The sequence below is a fragment of the Bubalus bubalis genome, chromosome 11, assembly GCF_019923935.1.
Source record: "Bubalus bubalis isolate 160015118507 breed Murrah chromosome 11, NDDB_SH_1, whole genome shotgun sequence".
NCBI classification, from domain to species: Eukaryota; Metazoa; Chordata; class Mammalia; order Artiodactyla; family Bovidae; genus Bubalus; species Bubalus bubalis.
This window is the reverse complement of record NC_059167.1, coordinates 46900815-46927148: the sequence shown is the minus strand read 5'-3', so window position 1 is coordinate 46927148 and position 26334 is coordinate 46900815. Positions and strand designations below refer to the sequence as shown.

Here is a 26334-nt window from a genome sequence, read left to right as displayed (position 1 = left end):
TTAAGTGTCTTATTTAAAATCATACAGTTAATCATTGAAATTGAAAGACTAAAACTTAAATTCCCTGATGTCCAATTTAGTTTTTTTCCCTTGCAACATTGCATGCTCTATTATTGTAAGCTGATAGTTTCTGATTAGAGATATCTTTTGTAAGACATAAGAGTGGTAGCTTGAGGTCAGAGGGTCTTATTAATAAAACTCATGAATGCTATTTATTTTATGCTTAGTATGAAAAGGAATAAGTCTCTGAAGAAGATAACATGGACAGGCAAAGAAATTCCAAAGGAGAAGGACAGGAATTGAGATAAATATGAAAGACCAGAATCAGGAGACCTTGTTTTTACTGGAAAGTGGTCTTAAACAAGTGGCTTGCCCCCATTCTCTTCCATCCCATCACCTGTCAACATGAGCCAGTAATACCTCGATGGGAACTTTTTTCAAATTTTCAAGTCTTACTTTTTGTGTGAACAAGTGTGGCATTTTAAAAAATATTTGTAAAGATTAAACATCTTCTGGGAAAATTTTTCATATGTGCCCTCAATTATTACTCAAGCCAGCCTCACACATTTGGTACTAGTTACCTCTATATGGGGCTTCCTCAGTGGCTCAGAGGTAAAGAATCTGCAAAAGCAGGAGACACATTAGATGCTGGTTTGATCCCTGGGCTAAGAAGAGCCCCTGGAAGAGGGCATGGCAACCCACTCCGGTATTCTTGCCTGGAGAATCCCATGGACAGAGGAGCCTGGCAGGCTACAGTCCATAGGGTCACAAAGAGTTGGACATGACTGCAATGACTGAGCACTCAGGCACACACCCCCATATAGAAATGGGGAGACTGTGTTATAGAGTTTATATGACTTGCCCGAAGCCACTAATCTAATACAATACATTACAGAGCTTGAATTTGAACACAGTTCATTGCTTTTTCTGTTAAAAAACACGTTTAAATAACCATTAAAGGTGATTATTTAAATCACAGATATATTCTGGTTCTAAAACTGTACTTTTAACACAATAAGAAATATGGAAATGTTGTAGAAAGTTTTAAATGCCATGGAAATATGAGGTTATAACTATAACATTCTCGTTAATCATATATATCCATCTATATGGACCCAAAGCACTATAAATCCACCCATTGACTACATGTCAGAGTGAGAGAGCAAGCATTTTGAGTCCTTTATAGCCCAGAGAATCTTAAGTCATAAATAGCTGTAATTTGCCCTGGCATTTAGAAAGTTGATATCCCACTGAAGAACTTATTAGATTGGAGAGCTCTGAGATAACAGACATTTAAGTAAGTTGACTTCCTTTCATAGGAAATAGATAGCCTCTGCAGAGATTTGGCCAACTTTAATGCTAACCAGAATATTTATATTTGCTTTGCTTGGCTCAGAGTCATCTTGAAAATGAAATGTCTTTTACTGACATAAAATTATGGATATAAATTTCCTCTCTTAAAGAGAGTTAGATAAATAATATGGTAACTCATTTTACTTTTTGACTATAAATGGAGTACTATTTCTAATATGCATAAAGAGACCACCAAGCAACTTTGAAAGCTTTTACCAATAACAGAACCAATTTTTACAGTAGCAATAAGAAGTTGCAGAATAAAAGTTTATAAAAGCATCAACTCCATTCTCCCATTCACATTCAGAGTAAATATTCTAAAACAATGCACCTCTTGTCCCAGAAAACAGAAGATGTCTCATTATCTGTGCTCCAGTGACCCATTCATGACTTTCTGACCCCAGGGAGTCTTTCCCCTCCTGCCATAGGGCCAGTTCAAATGTTCTGCTCCCTATTAGAAGACGCTTCAGCCCCTTAATATACTTTGTAGTCATCCTTCACAACTAAACTAAATAATACTTCCCTAGAAAAATTTCCCAACTCAGGGATTGAACCCTGGTCTCCCTCATTGCAGGTAGATTCTTTACCACTGAGCTATTAGGGAAGCCCCAGATTCCTTATTCAGGGCATAACACATTTAACTCCTGTACAATGTTATGAGTTACTAGTCACTTATGCAATTTGATTAGCAATGATTCCCTCACTAGACTCAAGTTCTAAAAGTGCCGGGAGCAGGAGCTCCACCCGTGGCAAAGGTCATGAGGAAGGAGGCTCGGCATACGCAAAGGCGGGATCGAGCCTCAGGAGTCCCCCTGGAAATTCTCGAGCATCTACCCCCAAAAAAGAGTTAACTTACAACTCTAGTTAATAATTCCTGGGTGTAACAGTGTTTCAACCTACAAACTCCTTTGGAAGTCCTCTAGCCTGCCTGAATAGGTTTTTCTGGCCACATGTGATTGCTCAGAGCCTCCCAACTGTGAGAGGCATGAGATGTTCTAAACTGCCTAAATACAGATTCCTTTGAGCAGTTAAAAGATTGATTAGAAATTGTATTGGTGAAGGGTTTTTCACTTGTTGGGCCAATGTTTGCTGCTAAGTCTCCATATCCCTTACCTGCTGTGTCCCTGGCAGTGTATTGATTAATATAATTGGTGTAAGTAGTAGCTTTAATGTTTGTAACCTTGGACCCTTGAGTTAATTCTTTTTCTTGTTATAGCCCACCACACCTTTGCCCTATAGGAATGCAACTTTATCTAATGCTTTTGGAGGGTGGCGTCTGACTAATCACCTTTAGAGAAAAATAAGTTTTCTGAAGAAAGGGTCTTAAAATGTTAACAGGCCTCTGGGCCAGAAGATGATGCAAATCACCTAAACTTTTGCATATGATAAGTTTGCAGGAAGAAAGCCTGGCTTACTGCATGACTCTACCCCTTCCCCCATTATCCTCTATGCATAACTTAAGGTATTAAAAACTACTTTGGAAAATAAAGTGTGGGCCTTGTTCACCGAAACTTGGTCTCCCCATGTCGTTCTTTCTCTCACCTTCTGATTGAATTATTCAGCCTCTTTTCTCCACTGAATTTCCTCACTGAGCTGTCCTTATTTCAGCCTCTTTTCTCCACTGAATTTCCTCACTGAGCTATCCTTATTCTATTACTCTTTATATCCTTAATTAACGTTTAGTTAAGCAGTTGTTTCCTGATCTTCCCTGACGCCGTCCCCACTTCGAATTCCCTGGATCCACCAGGGCTGGACCCTGGCATAAAAGGGTGGGAACTATGTCATTTTGCTCATCACCACATCCTTGGGGCCTAGCAGAATACCTGGAACATGCAAAATACTGTTATTTTTCCTTTGGTGACCTCCTGAAAATGACTTATGCCAAGATGCTATGCCTCCCAGGACTGGTGCAGTCAGTGTCCCTGACCCCACAGCAGGCCACTGTCGACCCACGCCTCTGTTGGAGAACCCTGAACACTCATAGGAGAATGAGTGCACATCCTTCTACTTCGCCTTCTTGATTTACTCACCAAACTGATCACATAGATCAAAGCCTTGTCTAACTCAGTGAAACTATGAGCCATGCCACGTAGGGCCACCCAAGACAGAGAGGTCATGGTGTAGAGTTCTGACAAAATGTGGTCCACTGGAGAAGGGAATGGCAAACCACATCAACACTGAAAGATGAACTCTGAACTCCCCAGGTCAGTAGGTGGCCAATATGCTTGGAGAAGAGTGGAGAAATAGCTTCAGAAGGAATGAAAAGGCTGAACCAATGCAGAAACAATCCCCAGTTGTGATGTGTCTGTTGGTGAAAGTAAAGTCCCATGTAGTGCAGAACAATATTGCATAGGAACCTGGAATGTTAGGTTCATGAATCAAGGTAAACTGGAAGTGTCAAACAGGAGATGGCAAGAGTGAGTGTTGACACTTTAGGAATCAGTGAGGTAAAATGGACAGGAACATGCAAATTTAATTCAGATGACCATTATATCTACCACTTTGGGCAATAATCCCTTAGAAGAAATGGAAAAGCCCACATAGTCAACCAAGGGTCTGAAATGCAGTACTTGGAAGCAATCTCAAAAACAATAGAATGATCTTGGTTCATTTCCAAGGCAAGCCATTCAATATCACAATATGCCCCAATGAGTAATGCTGAAGAAGCTGAAGCTGAAGAGTTCTATGAAGACTTACAAGACCTTCTAGAACTAACACTAAAAAAGATGTCCTTCCCATCATAGAGGACTGGAATGCAAAAGCAGGAAGTCAAGAGATACCTGGTGTAACAGGCAAGCTTGGACTTCGAGTACAAAATGAAGCAGGGCAAAGACTAACAGAATTTTGCCAAGAGAACGCACTGATCATAGCAAACACCCTCTTCCAACAACACAAGGCCATCTACACATGGACATCACCAGATGGTCAATACCAAAATCAGACTGATTATATTATTTGCAACCAAAGATGGAGAACTATACAGTCAGCAAAAATAAGACCAGGATCTGACTGTGGCTCAGATCATGAACTCCTTGTTGCAAAATTCAGACTTAAATTGAAGAAAGTAGGGAAAACCACTAGACCATTCAGGTATGAGCTAAATAAAATCCCTTATGATTATATAGCAAAAGTGACAAATAGATTCAAGGGATGAAATCTGATAGACATAGTGCCTGAAGAACTATTGACAGAAGTTTGTAATACTGTAGAGAAGGCAGTGATCAAAGCCATGCCCAGGAAAAAGAAATGCAAAAAGGCAAATTGGCTGTCTGAGGAGGCGTTACAAATAGATGAGAAAAGAAGAGCAGTGAAAAGCAAAGGAGAAAAGCAAAGATATACCCATCTGAATGCAGAGTTCCAAAAAATAGCAAGGAGACAATAAACTCTTCCTAAGTGATCCATGCAAAGAAATACAGAAAAACAATAGAATGGGAAAGACTAGATATCTCTTTGAGAAAATTAGAGATAACAAGGGAACATTTCATGCAAAGATAGGCACAATAAAGGACAGAAACAATATGGACCTAACAGAAACAGAAGGTATTAAGTAGAGGTGGAAGAATACACAGAACTACACCAAAAAAATCTCAATGACCCAGAAAACCACGATAGTGTGATTACTCATCTAGAGCCAGACATCCTGGAGTGTGAAGTCAAGTGAGATTTAGAAAGTGTTACCTTGAAAATAGCTAGTGGAGATGATGCAATTCTAGCTGAGCTATTTCAAGTCCTGAAAGATGATGCTGTTAAAGTGCTGCACTCAATATATCAACAAATTTGGAAAACTCAGCAATGGCCACAGGATTGAAAAAGGTCAGTTTTCATTCCAATAACAAAGAAGGGCAGTGTCAAAGAACATTCAAACTACCACAAAATTGAACACATTTCACGTGCTAGCAAGGTCATGCTCAAAATCCTCCAAGCTAGGCTTCAACAGTATGTGAACTTAGAACTTCAAGATGCACAGGCTGGATTTAGAAAAGGCAGAGGAACCAGAGATCAAATTGCCAACATCTGTTGGATCATAGAAAAAGCAAGAGAATTCCAGAAAAAATTATCTACTTCTACTTCATTGACTATACTAAAGCCTTTGACTGTGTGGCTCACAACAAACTGGAAAATTCTTAACAAGATAGGAAAACCAGACCACCTTACCTGCCTCCTGTGAAACCCGTATTCAGGTCAAGAAGCAAGTTAGAACCAAAAATGGAACAGCAGACTGAAAATTGGGAAAGGAGTGTGTCGAGGCTGTATATTGCCATTTTGTTTATTTAACTTATATGCAGAGTACATCATGCAAAATGTTGGGCTGGATGAATCACAAGCTGGAATCGAGATTGCCGGGAGAAATATCCATAACCTCAGGTATGCAGATTATACCACCCTATGGCAGAAAGCAAAACGTAACTAAAGAGCCTCCTGATGAAAGTGAAAAAGGAGAGTAAAAAAGCTGGCTGAAAACTCAACTTTCAAAAAACTAAGATCATGGCATCTGGTCCCATCACTTTATGGCATATAGATGGGGAACCAATGAAAACAATGAAAGACTTTATTTTCTTGGGCTCCGAAATCACAGCAGACTATGTCTGCAGCCATGAAATTAAAAGACACTTGCTCCTTGGAAGAAAAGCTATGACCAACCTAAATAGCATATTAAAGAAGCAGAGACATCACTCTGCAGACAAATGCCCATCTAGTCAAAGCTACGGTTTTTCCGGTAGTCATGTATGGATGTGAGAGTTGGACCATAAAGAAGGCTGAGTGCCAAAGAATTGATGACTGTGTCATCTTCATGGGATATTACAATGATTACAATGTGTTCTATCACAGGATGGTGTTAGAAATGGACATGTGCTGGCCTAGAACAGTGATGATTTTGCATTGTTTTCAATTGCCTTCTGCTTAGAAATAAACATCCAAGAGTGACAAGGATCCATCCTCTGAGAGTTTCTCTCTAATTCCAATCAGGGAGTTAATTCATTACCCAACCAAGGAAGCTCTACCCTAAGAGAACTGGTTGACTGAGGCATGTGCGGTCTCTTAGGAAAATAAGCAGGTCCTTCTACGTGCTCACCAAGTGCTAATATGTTTGTTTATAATGTGCCAGACTCATCTCTGAGCAAGACAGCCCTGCTGCTCCATTCACTCACACAACTGCACAGATGAGGCATTACTATTATACTCCACTTTTTAATGGAAGGGAGTGAAATATCACAATGGTACATAACATGCCCAAGGTCACAAAGCCATTAAGTGTCCAAGTCAAGAACAGAACCCAGAGCCCCCACATTTAATGATTAGACTGTGCTGCCATGAAAATAAGAGATTTGCAAAACTCTAGGGAAAAAATGTCAAGTTCAAAAATACCTGCTTCAACTCTATAGCATAAAATTCACACAAAAGCTAGAGTTCTGATATTCCCACATGGGCTAGGAATCAAAGACTGGAGAGAAAAAGAAATCCATTGTTTACTTCTCCCTCCTGTGGAGCCAGGGTCACATATGCTGTGACTGTAGAAAATCCCTTTGTGTCCCCATCTTTCTAAAAGTACTCTATGCAGTGGTCCCCAAAGAATTCAGAAACCCATGACTTATATGACCAGACAGATTCCATGGAGCGTAGGGTGGAGGGTCTCTGATGGCAGGTACTTGCAGGAAGAAGCATCTGGCTTCATGACCCTTCTTTTATCACTAGTGTTTGTCTTGGGATACAGCCAGTTTTTCAGTCCCTGAAGGCTCAGTAGTCACCAGGCAATCGGAGTCTCCAGTAACCTCAGATAGTGTGCAATATCAGCTACAAGGGCTGGGACAGTCCTTCTGCTCAGCACTGACGGGCTATCATAACAGGGAACAGACAGAAACAAGACTCTCTGGCCAGGGACACAGATATTAATGTCAGACTGGTGCTCCTTTAAGGGGAAGGGAGAATCATTTACACCCTCTAAAAGGTTGAAGGTTGAGGTACTATTTTTACCTCTGTCTCAACCACACAGACTGTTAACAAGCTACTAATAAGTGTGACTTGTGACAAGAGGGTGAGAAAATAAAAAGAATCTTAGTCAGGAGATAAAAAGTTGTTGACAACAGGAGGAAGGCAACTGGGCCAGAGGCCAAAAACCTGCTCATCTCCCTTGAGCTGCAGCTTCACTGGTGAGAGTAACAGGAGCAGAGCCTCAATACACCACTGATTTGAGTCCCTGCTGCGTCTGCAACTGAGTGGCTTTCACAAGCAAGCAAAATATCCCAATAAGCCAGGGTTGACAAGGAATAATCATTCATCCTCATTAAAAAACAATTTAAAAAATCTTTGCTGCAAGCAAGTAGAATTTATTGTAATCATATTCACATTTCTCCCCCCGAGAGTCTCACTTTCCAGCTAGGTTCTTTTCTTCTGATTCTGCTGCTAGCACCACACCCAGCCCAAGGAATATTTCACTCTGCTTAAAACGTGCTCAACTAAACAATTCTGAACAAAAATCCTTTCACTCTTCCTCTTCTCTCAGTTAAGACAGGTGACTGTGCTTTAAGTTAGTAAAACTTTAGAAAAGGCAAAAAGGAAATAGCAGCCAATTTTAAAAAAGAAAAGGCCAAAAACTCTCCAAATCAATGAAAGCAGCCAAAACAAATGATTAAAAAATATAATGTCACAAGCAAAGTTAATGAAAGTAGCCAAGAATTTTACATAGCCCCAAATCCTTTATTTTCTAAGCCTAAAAAGCTGGTTCCCTTTGTATATATTGCCCATCCTATTTTCCTATTTGCTAGAGAAAAACTTGAGTACATGAGGTGAGGAGTAGGGTGAGGAAAAGGGCGGGAGATGGAGAAGAGGCCCTTCCTATCCTGTGTGTGATATTTCTGTCCATGGTCTGAATTACCACTGAGTTACATTTCCTTAAATAGAAAAATTTTCACCAACTTTAAGCCTGCATTCAGACAAAGGACAATTAATGACCACTTGCTATCTAAGAACTGATGCACTTACAAGTTCCATCCTGGGGACCATAAGAGAACTCAACTTCAATTTCTCTTTTCTTTCTTCATTGTATTTTCTTATTGCAGTATCTGGTAGTTGAATGCCTTCTCACTTTGTTCTAACTTGAAGGCAGAGCCAGCTGGAAGGAGGTTGTTTGACGCTGCTGGGCCAGCTGCTTCTCACTCAGACGTCAACTGCAGACACCTGTTAAAGAATTCCAGGCGGTACAATTGGATGAAACCACTTTTTACTCAAGAAGTAAGTTCACAAGTCACTTCTTTGCATGTTTACAACCTACATGATAACCAGTGATGATGGTGTGGAGATAAGAGAGGACAAGATTCTCTCACAAAGTTCTCATATTTATTTAAATGTTAAACGGATTCACCAGAACTAGAGTATCATATAAGTAAATAAGTAAATAAATAAGGAATTAGGACATCATTGTGATGTTCCACTTAATATCTAATCATGACTTTGTTTCTCCACTAATTTTTAACTTTATTCAAAGAACCTTTAACCTGATTTCCCTAAGTCCAATCTGTAAACCACCTGCTTCCAAGCCTGAAGGTGCCTGTTAAAAATGCAGACACCTAGACAACACCCCAGCTGCAGTGAGTCAGAATCTCCAGTCCTGGAATCCAGGAATACATCATCTCTTTGTAAACCTCCTGCTGATTCTTAAGCATGCTGATGTTTGTTAAAGGGCATGAGAATCATTTTGAGAAGATGCATAAAATGCCTACCCTGGGGGACAAGGACTCAACACTTCTGAATTAAGCTGAGCAATCTGCATTTTCAGAAGGCAACCCCAGTAACTCTGAAATAGAAGCACACTTTTCACAACATCATGTAGAGTTTCTGAACACTTAACCACACAGGCAGCTCTACCTCCTAACTCTGACAACTGATAGGCCTCAGTTTACTTTGCAAGTCCCGGAAGTTTCCATTCTCTCTGATTCCTTCTGAGACAGGAGAGAAAGGGGCAGGCCACAACCTTTAAAACAATGACATAGCCATTGAGACTATGACAAACTGCTGCTTCTGCTGAGTCACGTCAGTCGTGTCTGACTCTGTGCGACCCCATAGACGGCAGCCCACCAGGCTCCACCATCCCTGGGATTCTCCAGGCAAGAACCCTGGAGTGGGTTGCCATTTCCTTCTCCAGTGCATGAAAGCGAAAAGCGAAAGTGAAGTCTCTCAGTCGTGTCCGACTTTTAGCGACCCCATGGACTGCAGCCCACCAGGCTCCTCCATCCGTGGGATTTTCCAGGCTAGAGTACTGGAGTGGGGTGCCATTGCCTTCTCTGTTTGACAAACTGGTTAGAACCAATTAGGCCCAAGATGGAGAAGGCAATGGCACCCCACTCCAGTACTCTTGCCTGGAAAATCCCATGGATGGAGGGGCCTGGTGGGCTGCAGTCCATGGGGTCGCTAGGAGTTGGACACGACTGAGCGACTTCACTTTCACTTTTCACTTTTCTGCATTAGAGAAGGAAATGGCAACCCACTCCAGTGTTCTTGCCTGGAGAATCCCAGGGATGGCGGAGCCTGGTGGGCTGCCATCTATGGGGTCGCACGGAGTCAGACACGACTGAAGCAACTTAGCAGCAGCAGCAGCAGCAGCAGCAGCAGGCCCAAGATAGCAGAAGACTTGACTTCCAGTAGATCTTGAGCCTCACTTTACACTCATTGTAAACATTAGCTAAATGACATACCCACAGGTGCCATGACAGTTCCAAGGCTAAACATAAAATGCCAAAAAGTGGGCGATGGCTCAATTTCTGAAAATATCCACCCTTTCCCAAAACAGTTGGATAATCTTCCCACTCACTAGCCTATGAAATTGCCCAGCACATAGAAACTAACCACCCTATTTCAGACTTCTCTCACCTTCTGAGTATAGACTGCATTCTGCCTATGGAATTTGTATCTCTCTAAAGAAACCTTCTTTCACTTTACTATGCACGTATGCACGCTCAGTCGTGTCCTCCTCTTTGAGACTCCGTGGACTGCAGCCCACCAGACTCCTCCATCCATGGGATTTTCCAGGCAAGAATACTGGAGTGGGTTGCCATTTCCCATTCTTTCCAACCCAGGGATTGAGCCCATGTCTCTTGGATCTCTTGCATTAGCAGGGGGGTTCTTTACCAACTATGCCACCTAGGAAGCCTGCACTTTATGATGGCTGGCTCTTAAATTCTTTCTTGTGCAAAGCCAAGGACCCTCACTTGGTGGCTCAACCCTGCAACCCTCTGGAGACCTGGGACATGACCATCCTCTCATTCTCCTGAAACACTTCCTCACTGTTACTTACCCTCCATCCTTTCTATTTCAGGTCAGCTGACTCTTTAGATTCAAGTACAGAATGTACAGAGTGTCATAACTGGATTCTCATAGTTCAAGTTGTCCTTTTCAGATGCATCATTTTGTCCCACCTTCAACTGACCTGAACTCCTAGCCATCAGGCTGTGACTTGGGTTGTATTCTTAAGGTGGGTTTCCCTAGTCTACCCTCCAACCCCAGGCATGGACAACTACTTAAGCTATTCTGGAGGTCTCTGTCCTCAGCTGCCAGCTCATCTACTGTTCCCTGAACGGTAACTAGTCCTGACCTCAGGCTACCCCGCTCTACTGCCTCTTTCTTAAATCTAATTTATAAGTTGTTTATTCTAAAGCCCTTATTTTATAGGTTTTTATTTTAAAAGTATAAGTAACACTGAAATTTGGGGGCAAAGAAAACTTGGAAAGATAATTTCAATAAAAGGAAGGAATACTGAAATTAATGCATTCTTTTTTCTTAATGTTATGGATAAGGAAATTGAGATGAAGAGCCATGGATATTGTTCTATCAATAATTTTCAGAGATATGCCTTTATTTGTATGTGTAGATTTCAAACATAGTAAAAAAAGACTTTGCATCTTGTATTTCCTCTAATATTCATCAATCCATCTCTTTATTTATCTATTCATTCAAAAATAGTTAATGTGCTACAGTGTAAAACTATTGATTTCAGTTCGTTCAGCCACTAAGTCGTGTCCCACTCTGCGACCCTATGGACTGCAGCACGCCAGGCTTTCCTGTCCATCACCAGCTCCCATAGCTTGCTCAAACTCATGTTCATTGAGTCAGTGATGCCATCCAACCATCTCATCCTCTGTTGTCCCCTTCTCCTCCTGCCTTCAATCTTTCCCTGCATCAGAATCTTTTCCAATAAGTCAGCTCTTTGCATCAGGTGGCCAAAGTATTGGAGCTTCAGCATCAGTCCTTCCAATGAATATTCAGCACTGATTTCCTTTCGGATGGACTGGTTAGATCTCCTTACAGTCCAAGGACTCTCAAGAGTCTTCTCCAACATCACAGTTCAAAAGCATCAATACTTCAGAGTTCAGCTTTCTTTATGGTCCAACTTTCAGATGCATACATGACTACTGGAGAAACCTTAACTTTGACTAGATGGACCTTTGTGAAAAGGAAAGCCTCAGGTTTTTAATATGCTGTCTAGGTTGGTTATAGTTTTTCTTCCAAGGAGCAAGTATCTTTTCATTTCACAGCTGCAGTCACCATCTGAAGTGATTTTGGAGCCAAAGAAAATAAAGTCTGTCAGTGTTTCCATTGTTTCCCCATCTATTTGCCATGAAGTGATGGAACCAGATGCCATGATCTCAGTTTTCTGAATGTTGAGTTTTAAGCCAGCTTTTTCACTCTTCTCTTTCACTTTCATCAAGAGGTTCTTTAGTTCCTCTTTGCTTTCTGCTATAAGGGTGGTATCATCTGTGTATCTGAGGTTATTGATATTTCTTCTGGCAATCTTGATTCCAGCTTGTGCTTCATCCAGCCCAGCATTTTGCATGATATACTCTGCATCTAAGTTAAATAAGCAGGATGACAATATATAGCCTTGATATACTCATTTCCCAATTTGGAACCAGTCTGTTATTTCATGTCCATTTCTAAATGTTGCTTCTTGACCCGCATACAGGTTTCTCAGGAAGCAGGTGAGGTGGTCTGGTATTCCTATCTCTTGGAGAATTTTCCACAGTTTGTTGTGACCCACAAAGTCAGAGATTTTCGTGTAGACAATGAAGCAGATGTTTTTCTGGAATTCCCTTGCTTTTTCTATGATGCAACAGTTGTTAGCAATTTGATCTCTGGTTCCTCTGCCTTTTCTAAAACCAGCTTGAACATGTGGAAGTTCTTGGTTCATGTACTGTTGAAGCCTACCTTGGAGAATTTTAAGCATTACTTTGCTCGAGTGTGAGATGAATGCAATTGTATGGTAGTTTGAACATTTGTATTATTTTAAAATTTTTGCTGATGTAATAAGAAAGTTATGATTCAACCTTGTTGTTCAATTTGTATTACTTTGCTTGCTAGTGAAATTTAACATGGTTTTCAAATATTGTTTTTAATTATATTCCTCATTTCTGAAATATTCACTTAAATCTGTTTTCCATTTGTCATTCAAGTTCTTTATGGCTTTTTATTTATATGAACACCTTAAGAAATATTAAAAACTTTGTTGCTCATAGTTTCTATAATATTTTCCCAGTGTTTAGTCTGTATTCTTCTTTGATTGTTTGAAAATTTTATATATCTAAGTGAAAACTTTAAAAAATTATGGTTAGTAGTCTCATTTGTAAATGTTTTCAATTATTATGTGCTTTTCATTACTTGATATAAAAATGTATTTCTTCTCCATTTGTTTAATAAATATGCTGCTCTATTTTCCTCTAATTTTCCCTGAATCTACTAGATTTTGGGATAAGGCTCACATATGCCTCAGAATTTCTCTTTAGGCCTCTATAATCCCTGAGACCTGTCTCCTTTATAGTATGGTTATTGTACTCTTCTTTTAAAACCCAGTAAGCTAAAGAAATAAAGGGGTTTTCTCTTTGTATTATAGGTTATTATTCATGGGTTGAAATCTTTGCTTTAGCATGTGCTCCTTGGGGTAGAAACTGTTTTATACTAATCATTCAGTCTACCCAACCACTCTGTGTATCCTAATCCCAGCACAGAGACTGATGCCAAGTATCAATATATTTACAGAATGAATTCAAAGTCAGGATCCATTGTCTTCATCAAATATGTTCAATATATTAAAATCCTAGCTATAATAAACTATAGCACTCTATTGGAAAGACACTGTGCCTCCAAGTTCAGAATTATATGTAAACTTAAATGGTGCTTTGCTACAGATATCAAGAAAAGTTCACATAGAGAAGTGTGGTTACTTTGTTAGAAGCAGTTAGATGGTTAGCTAATTCTATCTAAAAGCTAGACATTACAACATAGATCTGGATGAATTGATTTTCCCCAGGAGAAAGTCAGGTGTTAAAAATGTAAATATAGAAAATTATTGTCTCTTCAATGTGTTTGATAAAGCAATATCCCCACAGATTTTTTAGTTTGTAAAATATTTTGCCTAATTAGGTAGAACATTTCTGTGAAAACTGCCTCAGGAGCTCAGACTGGTGCGCTGGGCTGAACTGGGCCCCAGGGCTCAGGCTCAGAACTGAACAAGCCTCTGTGGAATGGGCCTGGCTTCACTGGGGCTCAGTCCCTGGGGGCTAGAGGAGGGGGCGGGGGGCCCTCTCCCTTTTGCTGGCAGACAGAAAGCTAGTAATTGTAGCAGCATCTAATATCCAAGGCCTCTACATATCTGCCCCAGGTTTCTAATCAGTAACTGAATCAGAACTAAAAATTGTGTCCGCCAAAACTTTTAGCAAAGGGCCTCTAAACCTTTCTCAATTGAATACACTGACTGACTGACCATAGTTACTATTTTGTAATCTTTTTCTCTTTTCTTTCAATATTTCACCTAGAAGGAAATCGAGGATTTCTGTGAATTTTCCAGACATACCACTTTTCAGTGGTAAAGAATCCACCTGTCAATGCAGGAGATGTGGGTTCAACACTTGGGTCGGGAAGCTCCCTCAGAGAAGGAGATGGCTACTCACTCCAGTATTCTTGCCTGGGAAACACAAGGACAGAGGAGCCTGGTGAGCCATAGTCCATTGGGTGGCAGAGACATGACTTAGCAATTAAGCAACAACAACCCCTAGGGTATAACACAGAGTCAGAGGATTGAGAAACAGTTTCCCTCCTCTGTCACAGTCTCATTTTCACATTACCTCCTTGAATCGTCTTCCCACCACAAAATGAGGAGTTAGACTCTATCCGCACTAAAATCATGTCCTGGTGCTGCAGGGTTTCCACTAAATTTGGATTCATAGTTCAGGGCTAGATCTATAATTTAATATGTGTTGACAGAGACTAAGATTTCCAAGATAAAGTGGTTTTAAAAAATAAGAACAGTGCAGAAAATGTTCTTATATAGAATTTTAAAAAGATATACACATAAATATGCTTATATTCATTAGGTATTTCTCTAAGAATGCAAACAGTACTAGTTATGGCAGTTTCCTCTGAGGAGTGAGATTTGGCCACTCAGCAAGCAAAAGGAGAAACCTACTTTACAATGAATTCTCCTTGAGTGTTTGAATTTTCACACACCTTATGAGTTTTCAATAAAACATTTATGTACGGATACAAACATTTTCCCATGGATTAAACCTATTATTAGTCCTGTTTGGTTAATGATAAAATTGTCTAATAGTTTCCTATTTTGCTACTGTATTTTTACTGTTCTAAAATCAACATGTGTGATTTGCGTTGTAATGCTTTAAAAAAGTATTAAGTATTTTAAAATAGGAATTTTTGAAAACATGTATAAAATCAAATGTTTTATTCTACATTTTTAACACAGTGGATATGCCCCACTGGGTCATACACTGCTAACCTGACCACTTTTTGTTGTGACCCCTATTATCAAGTTTCTACTATTAAGTGCGTATTTGAACTTCTGTGTGTACCATTAAATGGAAGCTTTCCAATACTGCCTAAGTCTCTTTTAAATGCAGGTCTCTGCAAGCTTGGCAGGGTACAAAGAAGGCAGACAAGGGCACTAGGAAAAAAACAACTCCAGCAACAAGGATACAAGAGTATCCTTGAAACAAGGCTCGTCAACAATGAGTGCACACCTGACACCGAACACAGAGTACGTTGCAAGGACCTGTTCCCGTATTCACCCCATGAGAAGAAATGCCATCAGGCAACAGAACAGTCAACCTCATAAAGGAAAAACATCCTCCCACTTCTGCTTCAAATATTTCAGTGTAGTTGAAACAAATCCTAAAACTTCAAGATATCTATATTTTTAAAAATATTACCAGATTTCCCTGGTGGTCCAGTTGATAGGAATCCAACTGCCAGTGCAGAGGACAGGGGTTCGACCCTTGGTCAGGCAACATTTCACATATCACAGAGCAACTAAGCCCACAACTTCAGAGTCCACGCTCTAGAGCCCACGAGCCACAACTCCTGAGCCGTGTGCTGCGGCTACTGAAGTCCTTGTGCCTAGAGCTCATGCTCCACAACAAGAGAAACTACTGCAATGAGAAGCCTGAGCGCTGCAATGAAGAGCAGTCCCAGCTTGCTGCAACCAGAGAAAGCCCACATACAGCAACGATGACCCAACAGGCCCCAAAATAAATAAATAAATAATGAAAAACGTTATCTATGAAAATTAGAAATTTCTTAGTTCTGATAAAACAGAACAAAATCAGAAACAAACTGAATGATAAGGGTGATATAATCTCTAATGGCTCCATTTATCATTTTGCTTTTATTTTACCCATTTATTCAACAAGTATTATTGAGCATCATCTATATGAGCATCATGCTTAGGACTAGAGATTCAGGGGTAAAGAAGATAGATATAATCTCTGCTCTTTGGTAAAGGAGAAAGACCTGACTGCTTATTCGGATAATAATAAATGATGAGTATTTACAGAATTCTAACCATGAGCAAAGTTGTGTGCCAAACAGTTTCCCCTGTATCACCTCAGTTAATGATTACAGTTACTTTTGCCAGAGCTATTATTATCCTCATGTAACAGATGAAAAAACTGGTCCAGATAAAGAGATTAAGTAACTTGATCAAGATCCCCAACAAGTTCTGAGGCAAATTTGAAGTAGAACTAATCCTACATAGCTGTCTCCCCCATTTTAGGTGTTATCTATTTGTCTGTTCAATGTTGATCTTTTATTACAAATATTTATTACAAAAATTAAATATGTTATTTCCTTTGAAAGCATTGTGTGTGTGTGTATACGCAAAAATCAATAAATAGGCAAGATCAATAAATAGGCAAGATCAATAAATAGGCAAAATCATGTACTGTTCACATCAGTAAATAGATACTGCCCAATCTCAGGAGTTCTTTTATTGCAAAAACAGAAATACACCTTAAGTTAAAAATAATGACATTAATGGAGTATATTGATTAGTTCATATACTTGATAAGAAGTTCAGAAACAGGCTTTGAATAAAGGAGAAGACAGATCAGCTCTGAGGTTCTTGGTTGAAAAAGAGAAGAACAGACAAAAATCCAGTCTCATAAGAAGCAGTGATGACCATTTAAGTCCTTGAATCAGTTGACTCAAGATTCAATGTCCTGGAGTAAAAGTTTAATTGTCCTGCTTAATCCCCCAACCAAAGGTCTCCTTATTAGGTCTTTAAGATTTAAAAATTGGTATTCTCTGGCTTTCATTAGTCAAATAAACCAACCAATCAAGAATTCTTAGGTATGTAGATATTCATGAGAGCAAACTACTGAGATTCATTTTTAACCTTTTTATGTCCCAGCACAATACTGTCTCTATTTTGTATTATCTTTCTTTTTTTATGTGCTTTCAAGAACTATACTAAGCACTCCCTATCTCAGGTGGAAACTTCATTATCTCCCTTTTCTTTCATAACCATGACCACCAAGACAGCTCTCAGTGAGGTCGTTGGTCACTAAATACCGGCTCATTCACAGTCAGTTAGGCTGCACATATGATTTTATGTGTGACCCAGCCCTGACACAGCTCCCCCACTTCCAGTTTTCTAATATCAGATCATACCTACAGCCTGTTTTCCTTTGCCTGCCCTCAGGCTATGGAACATTGCTAGAGAAAGTCCCTGGGCAATAGTGTGGACTGAGTAGTAGACAAGATTGGAGATTGATAAGGATTGCCACACAATTGATTTGGCTGAGGGTGATAGGATTGATATGCAGATGACACCACCCTTATGGCAGAAAGTGAAGAGGAACTAAAAAGCCTCTTGATGAAGGTGAAAGAGGAGAGTGAAAAAGTTGGCTTAAAACTCAACATTCAGAAAACGAAGATCATGGCATCTGGTCCCATCACTTCATGGGAAATAGATGGGGAAACAGTGGAAACAGTGGCTGATTTTATTTTTCTGGGCTCCAAAATCACTGCAGATGGTGACTGCAGCCATGAAATTAAAAGATGTTTACTTCTTGGAAGAAAAGTTATGACCAACCTAGATAGCATATTCAAAAGCAGAGACATGACTTTGCCAACAAAGGTCCATCTAGTCAAGGCTATGGTTTTTCCAGTGGTCATGTATGGATGTGAGAGTTGGACTATGAAGAAAGTCGAGTGCCAAAGAATTGATGCTTTTGAACTGTGGTGTTGTAGAAGACTCTTGAGAGTTCCTTGGACTGCAAGGAGATCAGCCCTGGGATTTCTTTGGAAGGAATGATGCTAAAGCTAAAACTCCAGTACTTTGGCCACCTCATGGGAAGAGTTGACTCATTGGAAAAGACTCTGATGCTGAGAGGGATTGGGGGCAGAAGGAGAAGGCAGAATCCGACAGAGGATGAGATGGCTGGATGGCATCACTGACTCAATGGACGTGAGTCTGAGTGAACTCCGGGAGTTGGTGATGGACAGGGAGGCCTGGCGTGCTGCGATTCATGGGGTTGCAAAGAGTCGGACATGACTGAGCAACTGAACTGAACTGAACTGATAGGATTGAAGAAAGGCAAATTTATCTGGTCAGCCTTGTGCTTATCCAGTTTCACATGGAGGTATCATCACAGTGACTAGGATCGAAATGGTCTTGCTCTGGCTGGATTTCAAATTCTGGAAACTTAATTAGAATGGAAATTATTTTCTCTTGAGAGAATGTACTCTGAAATATTCCAAGTGACATGTGATGGATGTGCTTCTGATTTATCTCAATAGGCACCATGAAAAAAATCTAGTGATGTAGAACAATATGTCTGGACCCTTTTATTTACACCAGGGAATTCTAACATCTTACATCTGCTGAGGTCAAGGCAGTCTTGAAGTCTGAGTTGATCTGATGTCATCCAATTTGCATTAGCTTTAGAGTTTTAAAATAGAGACTAATATCTATATATCAACATAACATTTGAATTTCTTATGAAGACTTTATCTTCTGTATTAGAGAATATTTTTAGGCAAACAATTGATTACATCAGCATTATCTTCTATTTATTTCAAAAAGAGTAAAACTTTGGATTAACTATGTGATTCCATTGGCATCTTTCAAAGATACTCTTATTAGGACACTTGTCCCACCAGTCTAGCTTCATCACTGCCACCTTCGAAGCTTCTGCTGCTTCTGAATTTCCCTCCTATCTCTCCTAGTATACCTCTTACACCATTATTTCCTTCCTTCATATTTGTATTAATCCAAAATCAGTTTCAGTTGCCTTCCTGCTGCTGTTGATACTGGGATGCATTTAGGCTATAGTCAACATGCATCCTTGTCCCCCTAAATTACCTGGAGACCCTTGACCATTCTGTTTCTGCCTTGGTTTCTATAACTACAAACGTCTTGTTTCTTCCAGTACTGACAATGAATTATCTACACCTACACCTTGAGACACTGGATTGCCTGCGCTTAGCATGTAGAAAGTATTTGATATAAGTTGAATAAATAAATCATACTTGTGAGTTTCAACTATTTTCTGGTCCTCATCTGTCATTTCATTTGGTCTCTTGGTCCCATCACTTCATGGCAAATAGATGGGGAAGAATGGAAACAGTGACAGACTTTATTTTCTTGTGCTCCAAAATCACTGTGGGTGATGACTACCGCCATGAAATTAAAAGACATTTGCACCTTGGAAGACAAGCTATGACAAACCTAGACCATCTATTAAAAAGGAGAGACAACCACTTTGCTGACAAAGGTCCAAATAGTCAAAGCTATGGTCTTTACAGCTGTCATGTATGGATGTGAGAGTTGAACCAGAAAGAAGGCTGAGTGCCAAATAACTGATGCTTTCAAACTGTGGTGCTGGAGAATCCTAAAGGCAATCAACCCTGACTATTCTTTGGAAGGACTGATGCTGAAGCTGAAGCTCCAATGGTCTGGCCACTTGATGTGAAGAGCCAACTCACTGGAAAAGACTGATGCTGGGAAAGATTGGTGCCCAAGAGAAGGCGGGAAGTGGAGAAAGTTAAGTTTGGGCATTAAGACCACTCTTTCAAAGGAACTTGGATATAAAAGGAAGGCGAGAAATAAGAGTACAACTAAAAGCAAAAACTAGAATGAACAGTCTTCTGGACTCTGTGGGAGAGGGAGAGGGTGGGATGATTTGGGAGAATGGCATTGAAATACGTATAATATCATATATGGAATGAGTCGCCAGTCCAGGTTCGATGCACAATACTGGATGCTTGGGGCTAGTGCACTGGGATGACCCAGAGGGATGGTATGGGGAGGGAGGAGGGAGGAGGGTTCAGGATGGGGAACACACGTATACCTGTGGAGGATTCATTTCGATATTTGGCAAAACCAATACAATAGTGTAAAGTTTAAAAAAAAAAAAAAAACTAGAATGAAGAATATTTAAGAAAACAAAATTGATAACTGTTATAAGTGAAAAAGAAAGAATCAAAAGAGAGAGATTGAATATACTGATATATTTTTTTCAAGATATTGCAAATATTGAAGACAGGAGTGTGGCTAAAAGAGTATGATCTTGGAGGATATAGAAAGAGATGAGAAATAAAGGACAAGTGGAGGTATTCAACTAAATTGAAAAGGTAATTTCTTTTACTGAGGCAAGTGGGGAGGAATAAGAATGAGCCTGCTTATGGATAATTTTGTAGGTAGATGGGCAGAAATCCCAATTTTCACTTTAAAAAGGAACAAAGATCATATGTGGAGATAAGTCAGTGGCAAGAGAGAAGACCTGAGAGGAGAGAAACATGGAATTACCAAGTACCTTAAAATATTTTTTAATGAGAATATCCAAATGTTCTGGATGCAATAAAACATATAATTTCATATTGCTGGCAGCATTATAATTTGGCAAAGTATTTTTAGAAATCAACGTGACCTTAAAAATATTTATATATATTTGAATCTATTGACTTCATTTCTAAGAAAATAATTCAAAGATATAGATGAACCTTTATGTACAAAACTGTTCCCTGCAACATTATTCATTATGGGGGAAACACTGCAAACAACATAATTTTCCAACAATAGAGAAGGGGCTAAATAAATTATGGTGAATCCAAGCAATAGAAACTTATGCAGATATTAGAATAATGCTTACCAAGAATTTTTAATTTTACAGAGAATTTCTTTTATAAAAACTAAACCCAATGACTTTATTATGTTAACTGAATATACCATAGACTAATTGAAGAAAATATGTAAAAATGATAGCACTGTATAGAAGAATTATTCTTACATTCTTATGTAAAGAAAATTTCCAGTATTTTCCAAGTTTCTTTTAAGGCTATATGTTACTTTTGTCATCAGGGGACACATACTAAATGTTTAAAATATGTTTAGTAAATTATTAAGACTAGTGTTAGAAAGGAGAAAAAGAAATATTTGCCAAGTGCAAATGAATGAAGATTAAGTTGGGGGAATGAAGTGCAGATTCCTGGAACTCAGTTATTGACAACACATTTTGAGTCAACATTGCAAAATTACAAAATAAAGTTTATAGATATGGGCCTCAGATATGTTGAACTTTTAAGAATCGGGTATTTCAACATAAAAGATATACATTTCTGGTCCTCCTTGGAAAAAGGAAAATCAGGTCCAATGAACAGTGGGCTTCCACTGTTAAGCCATAATAATTCCCTGGACATGTGCTGTGGTCACCCTCCTTAGGTGAGTTATGTAACTGCAGTTCTGCATAACCCTCACCACCATCCCTATTATTTTCCTAACAATGAAATCAAATATTAGTTGCCTTTTGTTATCACTCTTGCTTTTTTATATTTTTTGCAATAAGTAGGAATTAACAGTAAATAAATGTTTTCCAGATAACATGTGTAGTAAAATCAGAATTAAATAGTTAAACCATTAGTGGAACATCATGCTAGGAGACAGATGTGCGTACTCAGTTGCTCAGTCATGTCCAACTCTTTGTGACCCCATGGATTGTAGTCCGCCAGGCTCCTCTGGGCATGGGATTTTCCAGGCACGAATACTAGAGTGGGTTGCCATTTCCTCTTCCAGTGAATCTTCCTGCCTCATGGATTGAACCTGTATCTCCTATGGCTCCTTCATTGGCGAGCAGATTCCTTACCACTGAGCCACATGGAGAAGGCTCCCTTATATTCAGATTCAGTCTTTCAGGGGGTTAATCTACACATAAATAAAATAGTATAAGGATATATTATATAATCTTATAACAATATAAAAATAAGAGATATATGTATCAGAAGAGCTTTTCCAGCTCTTTTTTTTTTTTTTCCAGCTATAGGCTGGAATAGTGCTTAGTAGGGAAGGGGAAATTGAGCCCTGTTGAACTGGGTGAGAATTTATAGTTGGATAGATACAGCAAAGATGGGAGATCAGAAAGGGACTTTCTCAGGGACATGGAACTCAGTCTTCCAGCCCAGGGTTCATTTGGGATAAAAAGTTTAAAAATTCATGGGTGAAATGTTCATAAAGAGTAGGTTAAGAAAATTAGTGTCTTGAAATTTCAGGAAGAGGAGTTTGGAAATTTATTCTCTGAGAAATCTATTATGTGCTCTTGAACACAAGAAGTTAATGTTTCATGAAGCTTAATTTTGAAGGAAAGTGATTTGAAGGAAGAGATTAGAGACAAAGTTGACAATAAAGTGTTTGTAATGATTCATATTATTCAGACAGTCAACAAGTTCTTACAGAGCACTTATTATGAGAGGTTCTTTCTTAGGCTTGGTAATCAAATTCCTTGACCTCAAAGATATATACAGTGGATATAGGCAGGCAGGTAGCAAATATGTGTAGAAGTAAGTACAGAAATGCAAAAGAGTGGAGTGATTTTGTATACATAAAATCCTACTGGTGTTAAGATGATCAGAAGAGAACTCTCCGAGAAGTGACATTGATCTGAGTAGTCTGTGATGAAAATAAAACTGTTACAGAGGAAATAAGAAGTACAAAGGACCCAAGAGGAAATAAATATGGTGTATTTAAGGGACCAAAAATAAAAGAAGCCAGGGTTGCAGAAATGTAGTGCACAACAGGAATAATGACAGGAAATATGGTCAGAGAATCATGTAGAAACTTACAAACCATGGTAGGAACTTGGACATTCTACTCATTGACCTGTGAAGCCACTGCAGAGTCTTAGGCTGGAGAGTGATATAATAGCATTCACATATTTGGCTATTTGGAAAATGTACCATGGGAGGACAAAGATGGACCAAGGAGACCCTTATAAAGATTGTTGTAATAGTCCAGAAGAGAAACAAAAGTGGCTTAGATTGGACTTATCAGCGCAAATGGATTTAGGTGTCAGATTTGAACATATTTTGGAAGAAGTATCAATAGGATTCATTGATGAATTGCATATGGAACAGAAGGGGAAAAAAAGGAAGTCAAAATTTTGACTGGTTGATGTCCTGAGCAACTGGGTTTGGCCCCTTCTGACATGGTGAAAGTTAGGAGAAAGCAGGCCATAGAAATTAAGACTTCTGTTAAGAAAATCTTAAATTAGACTTGTCTATTAGATTTCCAAAGAGAGGTGTAAGGGTGAAGAGGCACTTGGATTTGTAACTCAGGAGAAGCTTAGAGACATGCACCTAAGAGTCATCAAGTGATATTTAAATGTGCTGTTCTAGGAAAGAACAAAGAAAAGCCAAGAGTTGAGCCTTGAGATAATCAACATTTTGAATTTGAGAGAGTAGTGGATTAAAACTCAGATGTGTCTGATTAAATCAGAGTCTTTTAACAATATTCTGGAAAATGACTCAGGCAGTAAAGTGTCTGCCTGCAATGTGGGAGACCTGGATTCGATCCTTGGGTTGGGAAGATAAGGAAACAGCAACCCATTCCAGTACTCTTGCCTGGAAAATCCCATGGACGGAGGAGCCTGGTACGCTACAGACCATGGGGTCACAAAGAGTCGGATACAACTGAGTGACTTCACTTCCTTTCTTTCTTTTTTTCAATCCCTGGATATTCTTGCCTAATTGCTCATCTAAAGATCAACAAAATTCTCTCTTAAGTCATTATTGGTCTACAAAAAAAAAATGCTTCTCCGTTCTCTTAAGATACATGGACTGTCTATTCCTGAAAACTGCTAACTTAAAAACAGCCCAGTCAACACTCTGCTCCTTCAGTAAGCTGATGCTTTTTTATTCTTTTCCCCTTCACTAGGGGATCAGAAGAAACCATGGTGACCTCCCTCTTTAGGTTGCCATGGAGCAAGCCAATTTAGGAAAGTGTTATTTCAAAGAAGACACGAAGATGCAGCTACTGGGGTCGGGGGGAACTGCATGTGTGTCTGTGTGTGCATTTGTGTCTGTGGGCAAGAATCATTTAAAATAATTTTATTATGGCCACTTTGAAAAGATAAACAAGACTGTTCTAAAAATAATACTGCAGTTTTAATATTAGAAGAAGATGGTAATGATGATGGTAATAATGATCATCAGCTTTGTGTAAAAGAAGAATAGGTTACATTTTTAGGATTGTAAGAGCCAGCAGGAGAAAATAATCTAGAAATTCTCATATTGAACTGACCAGCATGAATCTCACAGCTGGAAAAGTTATCTCCAAAAAAGAACACTTGTGCAAAGCAGGGTTTTCATCATCAGACCAATGTTCATCAAGGCTTTTATCATAAGAAATTGAAGAATATAAAATACCCAACTAGAACTACAATGGTCAAGACTCATAGTTTTTCAAAGTACAACATGAATTCCTTGGGATTTTAGTAGTGGTCAGCCACAGAATGAACACAGACAGGATAGTCAGAGAGAAAATAAATTTATGTGTGCTAAGTCGCTTTAGTTGTATCTGACTCTTTGTGATCCCATGGACTGTAGCCTGCCAGGCTCCTCTGCCCATGAGATTCTCCAGGCAAGGCTACTGATCTCCCTCCTAGGGATCTTTGACCCAGGTGTCAAACCTGCATCTCTTATGTCTCCTGCATTGACAGGCAGGCTCTTTACCACTAGCACCACCTGGGAAGCCCCAAAATAAATTTGGAAAGTGTTAAAGTTAAATTGATTTTTTAAATTATTGTGCATATTATTAATAGAATAATAATGTGAAGGTGTCTTGTGATTTTCCAAGAAACAGATCATGTATAGAGCCCTTTAAGGGAGAGCTTCTAGTCATGGCAGTTCAGGAAAAGTGTCAAAAATTATGTTAGATGAATGACAAGCTTGAAGAGGCAATGCCATAAGAGTTTGATGACATAGTGAGTATATTCAATTGGATTGAAATGTGTTTCTCTTTTAATGTGTGAACAGAATTATCACGGCTATCTAAGGACTTAAAAGAGCACCCAAGGCAGTAGTGCAATGAAGGGTTACTGAGCTGGTTATTGACAACTGGATTTTAATCCCTATTTTACATTTCTTAATCTAGTTACTGGACTCCTGTGAAAGCTCATTGATTCATGCATTTATTCAAAGGACACCAAGTGTGTCTGCTGTGTACTAGGTGCCAAGAATGTAGCAATGGACAAGGACTATCTAGTTCTTACCCTTGGGGAACTTATATTCTAATGTGGAAGATGGACAGTCAATAAATACACAGTTTTACCTGATTTACCATGAAGGAAAATAAAGTTAGACAAAGTGTAAAGTGAAGGAGGAAAATTAAGTCTCAGTTACTTTTACAAAAAAAGAGGAGGCTGAACTCCATTAGCAATTTTCAGTTTTTAAACAATTACATGTAACAAAAACCAAAGCAAATTAATTGTATGGCTTTCCTAAATAAAAGTTTATTTTCTCATTTAACAAAAAGGTAGGAGGTAGGCATTATAGAACTGGCAGAGCAGTTTTATGATGTCATTGCGTCCCGAGTGCCTTCAGTGTTTCTTAGGGTGCAGTTTTTATGCTTATGGCCATGCTGCAAGATAGCTATCTCACATTCACATTCCAGGTATGGGAAAGAGAGAAATGCAAAGGACCACTGAATAGTGTCTATATTAGGAAAACCAGACTTCCTAGAAGTCCCCAGCAGATACCCCTCACACCTTTAGGGCGGCTGGGAAACGGGTATTTTTCAGATGACTGTCATCCCTGAAAAATATTCAGTTGCCCTGAAACTGGTTCACTTAAGAAGGGAGGATAGAGTAGAAATTTAGGAAGGAATTAGTTTGCTAAATTGCTCGAGGATACAACTGGACGTCTACTTCAGCTCCCAAAGTATTACTGTAATAATATCCATACTGGTATCCAACATTAGGAAGAAAATACTGATTCATATACAAGTATCTATAAGTGGTATTTTTGAAAAACAAAATATCCGTGAAAGCTCAGAGAAATCTATTAAACTAAACCAGAAGTGCAAAATAGCACCCAACTAAGTGAGTACTAAAACTACAAGAAACATTGACACAATTCACTATTAGATCTAGACTTACTGTCACTTAATTGGGTTTGGCACGTATGGGCTATACTATATGGGTAGAGGTATACTGCTCACATTTAAGTAAAAATATCTAACACCAAATGAAACAATGATAGCTACATTCTTCAGTCAACAACTTTTTTATAAGATACTCCTTCTCCAATAAGATATTCAATAAAATTGTTGTTCTTGGGACTGCACAAAAGAGTATCACATTGGCAATTCCAATTAACTTGATGGTGGTAACTAATATGTCATATCTGACATTAGAATATTCAGGTTCATATGTT

The 26334-nt window shown here is 39.1% G+C and overlaps 1 protein-coding gene across 1 annotated transcript in view; it reads right to left on the bottom strand.

The window, feature by feature from the left end:
• Positions 1 to 26334, bottom strand: part of UNC13C (unc-13 homolog C) — an 855380-nt gene that overhangs the window by 763781 nt on the left and 65265 nt on the right. Inside the window, exon 3 of the mRNA XM_044925029.2 lies at positions 8335 to 8529. The gene's annotated coding sequence lies outside the window, so the exon portion shown is untranslated. The remainder of the gene's footprint in view (positions 1 to 8334; positions 8530 to 26334) is intronic.